Genomic DNA, 13,048 nt, shown 5'->3' with positions numbered 1-13,048 from the left:
TGAAAGCCGATAACCGATATATTAGCCGATAAATCTAAATCCAATTTTTATATAATTTTTGAAAGCCTGATAGTAAAAACAAGTCTAACAATTAAAATTCATCCCCTAACACAATTACAATGTTCTCATTATATTTTCATGTAGCCGATATGACAGCACATTTTGCACTAAACTACATTTTCCTTTTTGATTCCAATCATATTTTAAGCAATTAAGATCAATCATGTTGAACAGTGTGCATCTTAAGTGTGTCAGGTGTCAAGTGTTGAAGGAAATAATTCATTATTTATCAGCTTTAATATATCAGCCTTTTATTATCGGGCCGATAACGTTAACATAAAAATGAGCAAATATTGGCCGATACCGATACGGTGGCCGATATATCGTGCACCCCTACTTACAAATCTACGTCTGTGGTCGGGAGGAGCCGAATGGGAAAATGCCCGTGTGTGCAGTGATCACTTGGTCAAAGGTGAGTTAATACAACTTAAGTGGCTATGTTTGGCTAAGTCAAAGTATGTCTGCAAGACGAGGTAGTTGCTGATATCTACCGCCTCGATGGCTGAAAAATCTTTCAATTCAGTTGAAAAATCACACCTCTTCATAACGTAAGGATTTAGATATTACATTTTTTTTCATAACTTATAAACTTTATAAACAAATGATACTTCATTGTTTTGTATTAGGAAAGACATGATGTTATGTAAAGTAATTCTATTGCTTGCACAAAAGCACTTTGATGAAGCTTTCGAATTGACTTTCAACATGAACCTATACTTAATGACTACAATGACAGCAGCTTTTATTTATTTATTTTATGTCACAAGCTTTTATTTATTTATTTTATGTCACAACCTTGTTTAGTCTATCTGTGCAAACTAGAAATCCAGACAATTTAATTTAAGTTACTACAACTTAATTTTTTATAAAAATGAAATGAACACAGAAATCTGATTATAAATTATACACACAGTTTTAAGTTTATATAATGATCAACATTATTATCAACAGAACTCGATAAAATAACGTTTGCAATTGAATCGGGTTTCCTGAATCGTCCAGTTAGAGTGTTTTCGGTAGCTGATTCAGTTCTGTATTCATGAGCTCACTGTGCACTCCAAGGCTCTTTGTGTTATGTATTTGATGAAGGATATTATAAAAGGTTACTAAACACAAAAGGGCCACAATGGAGAATAAATCTGGCCGAACAGTTGTGGATCCGTCATGCGTCACTGAGGAGGAACTCATCTGAGACAGAACCTTGGATTTCCTTGACTGCTCTGAGACAATCCATTCATTTAAATATCTGTTTGTTGAACTACAGCAATACTTTTAAAGGCCTAGCTTGATTTCAAGCAATTCTGATGCTGCTGTATTGTGCATTTGCGATTGCTAAACCGTCAGATAAAGAATAAATATTCCTCAGTATGTATTCAGTGTAAATAAAGACACTTTGGAGCAGTAGATCTTGTTACAGTTGAGTGTAACAACTCCCAGTGAGTGTAACAACAGCTCCCTATTGGTCATGAATCCGTATATCATGTACACAAATTTGGGCACTGGTACTAAGGACTCTGGTATATCTCACATTGGGACTTTGATGACTCTACTTTTCTGCTAGTTGCGAGACTTGCGACATTTTTGACGTTGAGCCCATTTACCATACTGAATTTTTTTTTTGCTACTTTTGGGTTTGGGTGTCATATATACAAATTTACCTGACTGTATTGCAGGTTATTTTTTTCAGACAGCAGGGTGAAAAGACTCAAACAAACAAAAAACATTGGAGACCACTTACAAAAAGGTGAGGTTAGTAAGGTATAAATGACAGGCAATCATCCAAAAAAATTTATTTATTTTTTTGTATTACAAGTTTCTCAATATACACAACCATTCAAGATTTGAGTCATTGAGGTTTTTGAAAGAAATTAAAATTTTATATTTATATTTATTTCAGATTTTATATTAATTTCAGCCCTCAGATCACTTGGACGTGACTGTGGTTACAAGAGGTAATACTGTTAGTTTTCTCACACAAACCGCTCGTTTCGTGTCTTATGCCATCAATGTGTACTCACATTTACGAGTCATTAGATCATGTTTAATTTTGACTTTTCTGTGCATGCTCTTTGAGGTGGTGACCATAGACCTCCATTATATGACTGACAGACAAGAACGGTTTGACCTAAAAATATCAAAATTGAAACTGCTGTGGAAACAAAGACACCTACATCTTGGATGCCCTTGAGGTAAGAGCTAAAACATCAGCGATTAACTCAAGGAAGCACGCTGCGGCTGATTTGACATTCCTTACAAAGTTTCACCAATAATTTGATCGTTTGTCATGTGTGAGTGTCTTTAACAGTGACAGTCCCAGAATCCTCCCAAACCAGAGGTGTTTGTCGTACACTCATCATTCTGATTCTCCCTCCTGAGATAGAGTTGCACAAGCCTGTTTTTAGATACCTTTAGTTTATACAATGTTATTTTTATGAAGTCAATGAAATTCAGTGCAAGAGGAGCTTTCTTATATATGCCAGATGTGCAGGTATGAATCTCATTGTGTGAAAGTTCCTCTCTGTCACTCACACACACCCACCTGGCCAGGGCTGCTGTCCGCTGGGAGATTAAGAACATAAGACTCCAGGAGGTATGGTAGAATAATGACATCTGAGGCATAATGAGGGGAGTGGGACACAGGGGAAAACCGGCAAGTTTCCATCCTTTTCAGTCTGGGGGCAGGATCCAGTGGAAGTCTGAAACTTGCTGATTATTTCACTGAATAATACTGAGCAGAGGCTACAATCCAGAGCACAGGATTCGAAGTAGGGTTTCATCCAAATGCAACAAGAACCCTCTCTAGAACGACTGCATTTAATTGAACCATATATTTCCATAATTCATCCATAATTCAGCTTGCTTATAAGAGACACACAGAATTTGTGTGCAATAATGCTATGTGAAAGAGCACTTACTGATTGTAATACTTGTTATAAAATTACCTTTACACCATTACAGTGTTCCATGGTATATTTGGTTTACTGTTTGAGTATGGTGCCAATATTTTTGTTACCACCAAATATAATACACCCAGAAGCTGGGTGGCAGCATATATCCTGATTTCTGGCATCGGTTTGCACATAGCATGTTTTCATTTGTAAAATAAAACTGATTTACATTAAATAAATAAATACATGAGAAACAATCATACTTCATTGAAGCATGAGAATAGTAATCACAGTCAAGAACTGTCAACAGACAAGCCAATTCTCACAATCAGTTATCTGGCCGGTCACATCACGTCTACAATCTTAATTATCCAATGTACTGCACACTGACAGCTCTTGTGCCATCTAGCTAATGAATCACGTTGCTGAAGGCACTGGGTAAACAAGCCTTAAAGAGCCCCTATCATACAGTAGCATTTGAAATGTTCCTATTTTTGTTCTAGGAGTTCCCAAAAACAGTTTAACGTGCATGCAAGGATAAAAACAAACAAACCGCTCGTTTCGTGTCTTAGGCCATCAATGTGTACTTACATTTACGAGTCATTGAATCATGTTTAATTTGGACTTCTCTGTGCATGCTCTTTGAGGTGGACCCCATATCCCTGCATTATATGACTGACAGACGAACGGTTTGACCTAAAAATATCAAAATTGACACTAATGCGGAATCAAAGACACCTACATCTTGGATGTCGTTGAGGTAAGCTAAAATATCCCAAAAATTCATTTCAAAAGTGAACTATCCCTTTAAACTCCTCTCCTGTCTTTAATAAGCTGTGGTCTATTTGGAAAATGAACGGATTGAGAGGGGAGAAAAAAGGATTTTGGCGTGACATTTCTTGCGTGCGCATGAGAGCGTGAGATTGATGCCGAAAGCGTGAGTGTCACGCCAGATGCGTGACAGCTCAAATCCTGTCATCTTTATTCTTTGTAGAAAATGTGAGAAATTGCAGTGATGCTTCAAACATCATACTGAATGAATTTGAGAGCACACCTTTTTACCTTTCCAAAAATATGCTAACCTGCCACATTGTCTGAGATTTTAAATCGTTTTTTACTTCAATTGTTTTTCAGCAATACAGTGACATGTAAAATCACACTTTCAAAGCCCCAAATTGCTTCTGCACCTTCACATGTGAGATTCAAACACCTTTTCAGTGTTTCACCTTTTCTGTAAGAACTGTGACTGCATATGCCAGAGTGTTTTCAGTGGTGTTTGGTGCTCTTTTTTTAGAGGAGAGAACAACAAAGGACTTCAGCCAAACCAAATGCTTCTATAGCCTCACGGTTCTCTTCCAGGCTCAGTGTGTGGTCAGCACAGGAAGGTTTTAGGAAGGTAAATACTGTGCACAAAGCTTCCTTCATCTCTGCAATCCCAGGTTGTGTCAGGGAGAAACATCTTTCTTTAAACGAACTGTAGTTTTGCAGCACACTGCCTACTGTGAAGCTGGAAAATAGCGATTGGAGGCCAGCTGGGATTGAGCTCACAGGAACATGTTTTGATAAAACTTTCCAATATTTACATGAGACAAGGCATTACTTATTTAACATAGCACCCTTATATCTTACATTGCAATGTCTACCATTGTAAGAATAAATTTCATTACATTAGCAAAAACATCTCCGGTTACGTATTCAACCCTTGTTCTCTGAGAAAAGGAACGGGACACTGCATCGGAGACAGCACTATTCGGTTGTTAAGTCGTGACGTAATCACACTCTGATAATACTGTTTCCGGGTCCAAATGCTGGGTCCTCTCTATCTGCTTACCGCTTTTGCCCGAGTTTTAACATGCCGCAGTGCTGTGTCCCATGTTGTTTAAATAGATCGGAGTTAAAAAAAAACAAGTGACATTCAACTGTCATTCTACCGCTTTCCCTGTGACGAGAAAGAAAAGAGAAAATGGCTGCAGTTGATAAGGTAAGTTACAATTCTTTCCTTTATCCCCAACACCCACTGGCGCTGAAGCGAAGCCAGTCCTTTAAGAAAAGGGCTTACTCTAACGTTATGGGTTGTAACGTTAAGATATGGACGAGCGGAGCGCTTGGACCCGGAAGAGGCTAAACGTCACGCGTGACGTCAGACTTAACAACCGAATGGGAACGCCTTTCAGAAAAAAACACCTTTCAAAACCCCGTGGCTTTTAACCCTCTGGGTTTGGCGGTATCGCCGACAATACCGGCTCACTTTTTTTCTTACAACTTATAAGTGCAAAAGAGATTCAAATTATTCTGCTGATTTTGACCTTACATATAAGTGTTATATATCATTTGATCCCATTAAGTGTCTATTTTTTTAACAGTGTTCTGCTTTTTGTCAAAAAAAAAGAAAAATAAACATGATGCACGTTTTTCCTTTTCTCTGTCAGTGAAGTTCATTCTGAAACATGTCTGAAAAATGAACTGTAACAAGTAAAAGTAAATATTTGTCACAGAGACACGAAAGCTGAAAATCTCTTCTTTTAAATTAAGTCATTTATATAAAAAACAAGTATTCTAAGTGGATGTAATTTGTATGAAAAGAGAGAGATGGCAGTCTTTTTGACCAGGATTTGTTCCCAGGTATGACTAAATTTTTTTATATTTTTTATCGTATATTTTGATACATATATATATATATATATTGGTGCCGTCAAATGATTAAAATATTTAATTGTGATTAATCGCATTAATGCCATGGTTAACTCACGATTAATCCCAATTAAGCTCACATTTTTATCTATTCCAAATGTCTCCTTTTTGTCCCATTATTTTTTCTCATTTTAATTGCTCTTAACATGGAAAAGTGGATCGGCTTGCTTGTGCAAATGTTTTTTTTTTTTTGAAAGCAACATATACTGTGTTGAATTTCACACTAACATTTTCACTTGGAGCAAATCCCTCACACAATGTAACACTGTCCATCAATAAAAGGGTGAAAGAAATACTGACGAAGTCTTGATATTGACGAGGGGCGGAGAATTCGCATCAGCTGTGTTTGTGTGTGTGTGTGTATAAGCTTGGCCATCATCAAGTGGTTTTTCAGACTGGATGTGCTGCAATGATGATAGAAAAAACTTTGATCTTGTCAGTGGAACCATTTGACAACTTTTTAAAAGTAAACTTGTTTCCATCCTGAATCTTATTGGCATCCATTTTGACGTCTTGCGCTAGTCATCCACTCAAAACGTGGACAGTCTCGAGAGCCCAAACAAGTGTGTGTAGCGGCTCTGTTGTTTTGTTTCCGGTCTAGCTAGATAGTTTCCTCTTGCGCTTTGGCCGAGGAAGCAACGAAACGTCCTCACGCTACACCAGCCATTGAAATGAATGGGTTTCACGCATAGCGCTGCACCGCGTCCTGTTGCAAAACCATGTGAACTAAACTACAAAGTTTGCAAGGCCAAAAAGACAGTTAATCGTGCGATAAAAAAAATGACGCCGTTTAAAAGGCAAGGCTCGCCGTTACCACCACAGCAAGGCTCTCATTTGCAGCAGGCCAGAAGGTATCCCGCTAGCAAACCTCAGGAACCTCCAGTGAGATGGAAGGATGGAGACGTGATTCACGTGAAAGTATTTTGGTGCCCGCCAGTATACTTTTGATTGACTATTGATTGATAAACCAATCCTGGTATTGAATTTGGCTCACGAAAGATGATTGAGATAGAGAGCATTTTGAACCTGAACCTCCTCAGGGACTGGTTCAAGTGCATTAGATTTCAAATTGGATACAACCATCCATCCTTCTTGGGAACTATGAAGTACCGGCTATATTACTTGGACTCCCTGACTGGTGGGGGTACATGCTCTATGACCCCTTTTTCCAGCAGCAAATGCATTTCTTGTTCCAACACCAGCACTGAAGTCCAGACCACCCCGTTGAATTTTGGTGGGCGGAACTTGAACTGCATGTTTGACATGGAATAAAATTGCAAGAAATGTCATTTTTGGGTTTACTGTCCTTTTAAGACATAGCGATGGTAAATGCCAATGCAATGTTTACATGCATCTTTATTGAATTGACAGAACTGATCACATAATTCTGGATTAATAAATGGCATTTTGGGAATTCATTGTGCTTTCTGATCTAGGTTTAGGACCTCTAAAAACAATTCTTGAAATCATTAAAAAGATCAGATATCAGTCAATAGCATTTCAAAAGCATTTCATTTCAGTAGTAAAAATGAGTGTGTGGTCAGTATTTCTGTCCCTTAGTGAAGCTGATGTATAGGCTTTACAGTAAATGCTTCATGGCACATTATTGTAGATAATATGATTTTGTTAAAGGACAACTCCGGCGCAAAATGAACCTTTGGTCTAATTACACATTGTTACCTAGTCAACCGTTATCTGAGATTTGTTTTCATGATTGCCGAATGTAAATAGTTTTATCTCTAAAAACAGTTTAGCCTATAACGCTAGTATAATGCTAGTATATAGGGCATAGAGTAATGGCAAATAAAAATCGCTTGTTATTACCACTAACAAGGCTCAAAATAGCCCCACACAAACACGACAGCATAACAAGGGTCCATACATTCAAACCGAAGCATTGAGAACGTTGTTAGTGTCCATACAATTTAATAAGAAGATATTTTATACACACAGTAAAGTTCACGAATACAGGAAGAAGCCATCTTGGAAAAATAGTCTCTACCAGTCGATCTACGAACGCCGATCCAAGTGCGCTGAACTGTGCAGAATCTCATAGGGTCCATTGTTTCCAGAACCAACACAAACACAAACCGTTTTCTTCTCTTCAATATGTTCACGTAGCCTACTGTTTGTGCTCACCTTATCACCTTATTCACATCTCACCAGCACACTTGGATCGGCGTTTGTAGATCGACTGGTAGAGACTATTTTTCCAAGATGGCTTCTTCCTGTATTCGCGAACTTTACTGTGTGTATAAAATATCTTCTTATTAAACTGTATGGACACCGAAAAAGTTCTCAATGCTTCGGTTTGAATGTATGGACCCTTGTTATGCTGTCGTTTTAGTGTGGGGCTATTTTGAGCCTTGTTAGTGGTAATAACAAGCGATTTTTATTTGTCATTACTCTATGCCCCATATACTAGCATTATACTAGCGTTATAGGCTAAACTGTTTTTAGAGATAAAACTATTTACATTCGGCAATCATGAAAACAAATCTCTGATAACGGTTGACTAGGTAACAATGTGTAATTAGACTAAAGGTTCATTTTGCGCCGGAGTTGTCCTTTAAGAGTGATAGGTTGCAATGAGCACACTACAATAAATGAATACCTGCTGATACAATGTGAAAGTGCAAGTGAGAGGTTCATACCTCTATTAGCTGATTGAGCCATCTCCATGAGTGAGAAATGCAGCCATGTAGATCATATCATTAGGAGAGGTTAATGACCAGGAAAGATGTGCTTTGGTAACCTTCTATTTCAACAAAACTGTGTTTGGTATGCAGACAATCTTAGCTCTCCTTTCACTTCCCATGAGATGTCCTCTTGATAATTACTTTCTTTCTGCAATGTGCTTATTAACATTTTCTGATAAATGCCTGAAAGAGATAAAAGCGTATCTGTTTGCGTAATCAGAGGAATGAGAACACAGTCTTGTTGGCAGGGCAATGTTGATGTGAAAGCAGACGTTGTATCAAAATAAAGCTATTATATAAAGGACACTTTCCTCTTTGCACTGTTTGCTGTAGGGAACGAAGCTTCTCAGCTATGTGAATTGGTTATATGAAAGTGTCAAAACGTATAGGGATTTTTCATGGCCGCTGACCTGGTGTCGTATGGCTTTACAGAAAAAGAGAAAAAAAATTATTTTGTTTGGTAAGCTGTAAAATGTGTGTCATGTGGTTCTGAATTAGCTGAACCACAAGGTCAAACTATTTATTTGTTGTTGTTTTTCATTCCATTCGATTTCTTATTTCTTCTTCAGTTTTTACCATCATGATTTTGTCATTTTCTAGAAATGTAATTAAATTGGAAAAGCATAATTAAAAATAAAAACTACATCAGAACAGGTCACAGAATGGGATGTTAAACCTAAATAAAGATAATTAAAAAAAACAGGTAAAAAAAATGTTGGTTTGCAGTTTCGTGTAAGGTCAATGAAAACTAAAACAAACAGAATATAACCGTCACACCGCCACAGGCGAAAGCATGGCTGGAAGTCATTCATTTCATTTTCAATGTGTAAATGTTGGTTCTGACCACATTAGTTCCCAAGCAAAATTGAGAAGAGGATCATTTGAAATTGAATTTGATAAGAAGGCCCGCAACACAATTTATAGACAAGATTTTCACGCTGGAACACTTGTTTTTCAGCGGGAATGCAATTTAGATTAGCACTTAACCATGAACCCAAAAGCCACACCACACTAATGGCTTTGAATTGGTTTATTTCATTAGCATGTCACTACAACACTAAATTTCTTTCCATTGATCAACTTTTTTAATTTCACATTTAAAAGATACCATGAGGTTAACTTAAATACCCTACTTGGCCAGTCTGCAAAAACAATGATTGACATACTTGTTTGCTTTGTGGCCGCTTTAAAGGTGCAGCGTGTGATTATTTTGTACTAAGGGCTCAGACCATTGCTCACCCCTCCCTTTCAAAAAAGCTGCGGTGGCTAAATAGGACAAACGTATCGTCGTCTGAGACAGACGCTAGAGCAAAAGTCAAACTGACATTATTTTCCCCTGCTACCAGTGTCATACAAAAAGAAAAATGCTCAAGTGATGACGACGAATGAAAGACAAATCCTAAATAACTCGTGACATTTTCCGAGTATATAATTTAATGGAAGAGCCTCCTTTTGTTATTAGGCAATCAGTCTGCGTTTGATTTGAGCAATCATTTCAATGGGCATATTTGTATTGTTTCTGTTGGAGACTCTTTTGATATTAAGTCCATTGTGATTGGAGCTGCTGTACTCTATAATCTAAAGGGGGCCATGGCACCGTACAGTTATCAACAAAGGTGATGAGCTGAGGGTCTAACAGATGAGTCACTGCTGGGAGTGAGTGTCACAGCCATTGTCCTGGGGCGCACATGTGTTCACTTCTATCCTTTCACTTTTCTTTAACCTTTAATAGGCTCACACATTTCTCTCTCTCTCTCTCTCTCGTTGCAATTGTTGCCACATCTTGAACATTCATGTTTTTATGATGAGTATTTGCAGAATGGCCATTATATGATTTATTGTGTTTCTTGTGTTAATTATTGTGCTTTTTTTATATACGTGGGTTCAAAACTTCTGAAACCATTAGTGAAAATGCTTCTATTTTTAATAGTAATTCACTAATCAATCTGAATGTTTCTTTATTTTATTTCTTTTTTTTTTTTTTGCTTGCATTTTTATTTTATTTTTGTCATCATTAACTCACATGTAATTCCAAACATGTTCAGGTTTTCTAACAGGTTTTTTTTTACCTTGATGGTGTTACGAGATCGGTAGCCTATTGTTTTCCATGACCTCCGAAAGATCACATTAGGAAAGATTTAAAATAGCAAGTTCTGAAATAAGCTCTATTAACTCACATTGATGCTTTTTCCAATGTACCTGAATGGTTTCTAAAAAGTATGTGAGCTAAGAAACACCTGACTTGACTTGTTGCTCTTGGCTGCATTTACAAGACTTGTCCACATCATGCGATAAATCGTCGCAGTGCATCAATAAAAGGAATCAGTATCCAATGACTGCACCACTTCAATATGAATAGCACGAATGGCTAGACATGTGAAGATAACTCTGTATCTCTTCACAATACTTCTGCTCTTAATTTCAAAGGGTCCAAAACAATCGACTGCCACGTATGTAAATGTTTATCTGGAGAAATGTTATCTGGTTTATCTGGAGAAACTCTGTTCAGAGGTAGGTTTGCCATCTGTTGATGCCCTGGGGTTGCTTGCAAAAGCTTGCAGATCACACACTTGGACAATATCTTCCTTATGGCTACACTGGCGCCGGGTATCCATTATCTCTGATGCAACCTTGATAGCAAATAGTTGACCACCACCATGACCCACCTCTTGATGTATACATTTAAGAATGATGTCTGAGATGTGAAAATCCTTAGCAAGTATAATGGGATGTTTCATCTCTTCAGGCATAACTGCCCTACTCAAACGTCCGCCAACTCTTAAAACACCATCTTCTAGAATAGGATCGTCAAGAATAGGTCTCTTTAAAAGTTTGCACCAAAGTTTCAAGTTTAGACTGTACCGCTGAAACGTTCTCATTTTTCAGCACGAGTTCTTTGATAGCTGGTATGGGCTATATGCACGCATAAGTTCCGCATTTGACGCAAGGATGCTCGTCAGTTTCCGGTTGGGGAGATTATGGAGTCTTCAAAATGTAGGCCTACTGTCCTCCCATCTTTGAAACGAAACTGTCATACGTTTAGATGTAATTTTATATATAGTTGTGTTTATTTAATATAATTTTAAAAAGAAGCAAACACAACGGGGGGTGTCTGTTTTGTCTGTTTTTGTGACTAAGGTTTCTTTAGTATAACCATGAAGTATAAAATTCAATATAAATTCTCGGTATTGCATTGGACTCTATGATCGGCGGAAGTTATCGAGCATCCTTACACCTTCACCGGAAATACCGCTTTGCATAGAGCCCATTGCATGTTTAATCACATTTACCTTTCTTTTTCGTTCTTTCTGAAGCTGCTCAAGTTTATAAGTCAAAGCCTTTGCTGGGAGTTGAACTTTTCTTTTACATGCGTCCTGTTCAGGTTCAACATTCGCACCCATTTCCATCCCACTCATAATTGAAGCACACACACCTCAGCGCATTTAAACAGGTCACCACGGCAAACAAGCGAACACAATCCGAAACAACGCATATAATCGGATATGTCTCACAACAACTCCAATAGATTCGCGAAAGCCCAGCAGTCTAACAACGATCAATCAAACACACCAACAGCGCTGCATCAATCGTAAACAAACAGTCAGACCATTCAAATCCGTGAACACAAGCAAAGACGTAATAACCCAATGTCCTACCAGTTCAACAGCAGCATACATCTGAAGACATCGGTCCTGTTGCTTTGAACGTCCAATTGTGCGGTGATAGTTGTTAACAGCAAACATATCCACAGACGTCGGCCCCATCGTGTTGGAAGTCCAATGTGCAATAATCCTTTTCATTGCTAAACCATGCGAGCAGGGCTAATCTCCGTCAATCAGCGCCTCCGTCCAGTAAAAGCGCGAGGGCCTCTTCGTTCGTCGACGCGTTCACGTTCTCAAACAAACAGTTTTGTTGACTAACTTAGCAGCTCATAAAGACAGACCAAAGAACTGAGTGGCTGGAATAACTTCTATGACGAGTTTCTTTGTAGGCTACAGCTTGCATGATGTTTTACAGGCTTGCACGCTTTACACGGTCAACAAAGTTTTTTTCTCACCCCCATTCTTCCATATTAACACAAACAAACAACAGGTGTACCACACGTAATAAACGACACGCCCATTATCATTTGGTCACATGACTTTCCCATAAAATGGCTCCTACAGTAGGCTATAAGCTTGCCTACTCTTTTGCTACACACTCTAAAGTATGTACTTTTTCTTCACAAAAAGAGTATACTTTTAGGGCGTATAAGCGAATTGGGACGCAGAGAGTGTGTTCAACGCATCACCGTTCCTGTTTAAAAAACGTTGTGCAAACTCTGCACCAATTTGACCAGTGACAGCACTGGTTGGATCAACTGGATGATGTTCTGGGAATGCTCACAGAATACATCAACTGAAATTGGTGCAATCTCATTGAATTAAGATGAATTTTACACATCAGTTCAGCTACCTGTATGTTTCAACATTTTATTAAGTTAGACCAGGCAGCAACTTCATTCCTGAAGGGCCATTGTCCTACAGAGCTTTCAACCCTAATCAAACACATCTGAACAAGCTAATCAAGGTCTTCGGAATTAAAAGTTACAGGCAGGTGATTTTTTTTTTTTTTTTCAAGGTTGGAGCTAAACTCTTTAAGACAGTGGTGGCCCTCCAGGAGACCAGGACCGACGTTGCCCATCCCTGAGTTAGACCAACAAGGTTGTTT

Source organism: Pimephales promelas, chromosome 4 (genome assembly GCF_988280905.1).
Source record: "Pimephales promelas chromosome 4, fPimPro1.hap1.1, whole genome shotgun sequence".
NCBI classification, from domain to species: Eukaryota; Metazoa; Chordata; class Actinopteri; order Cypriniformes; family Leuciscidae; genus Pimephales; species Pimephales promelas.
The sequence above is the reverse complement of the archived record's forward strand: the minus strand, read 5'-3'. Positions refer to the sequence as shown.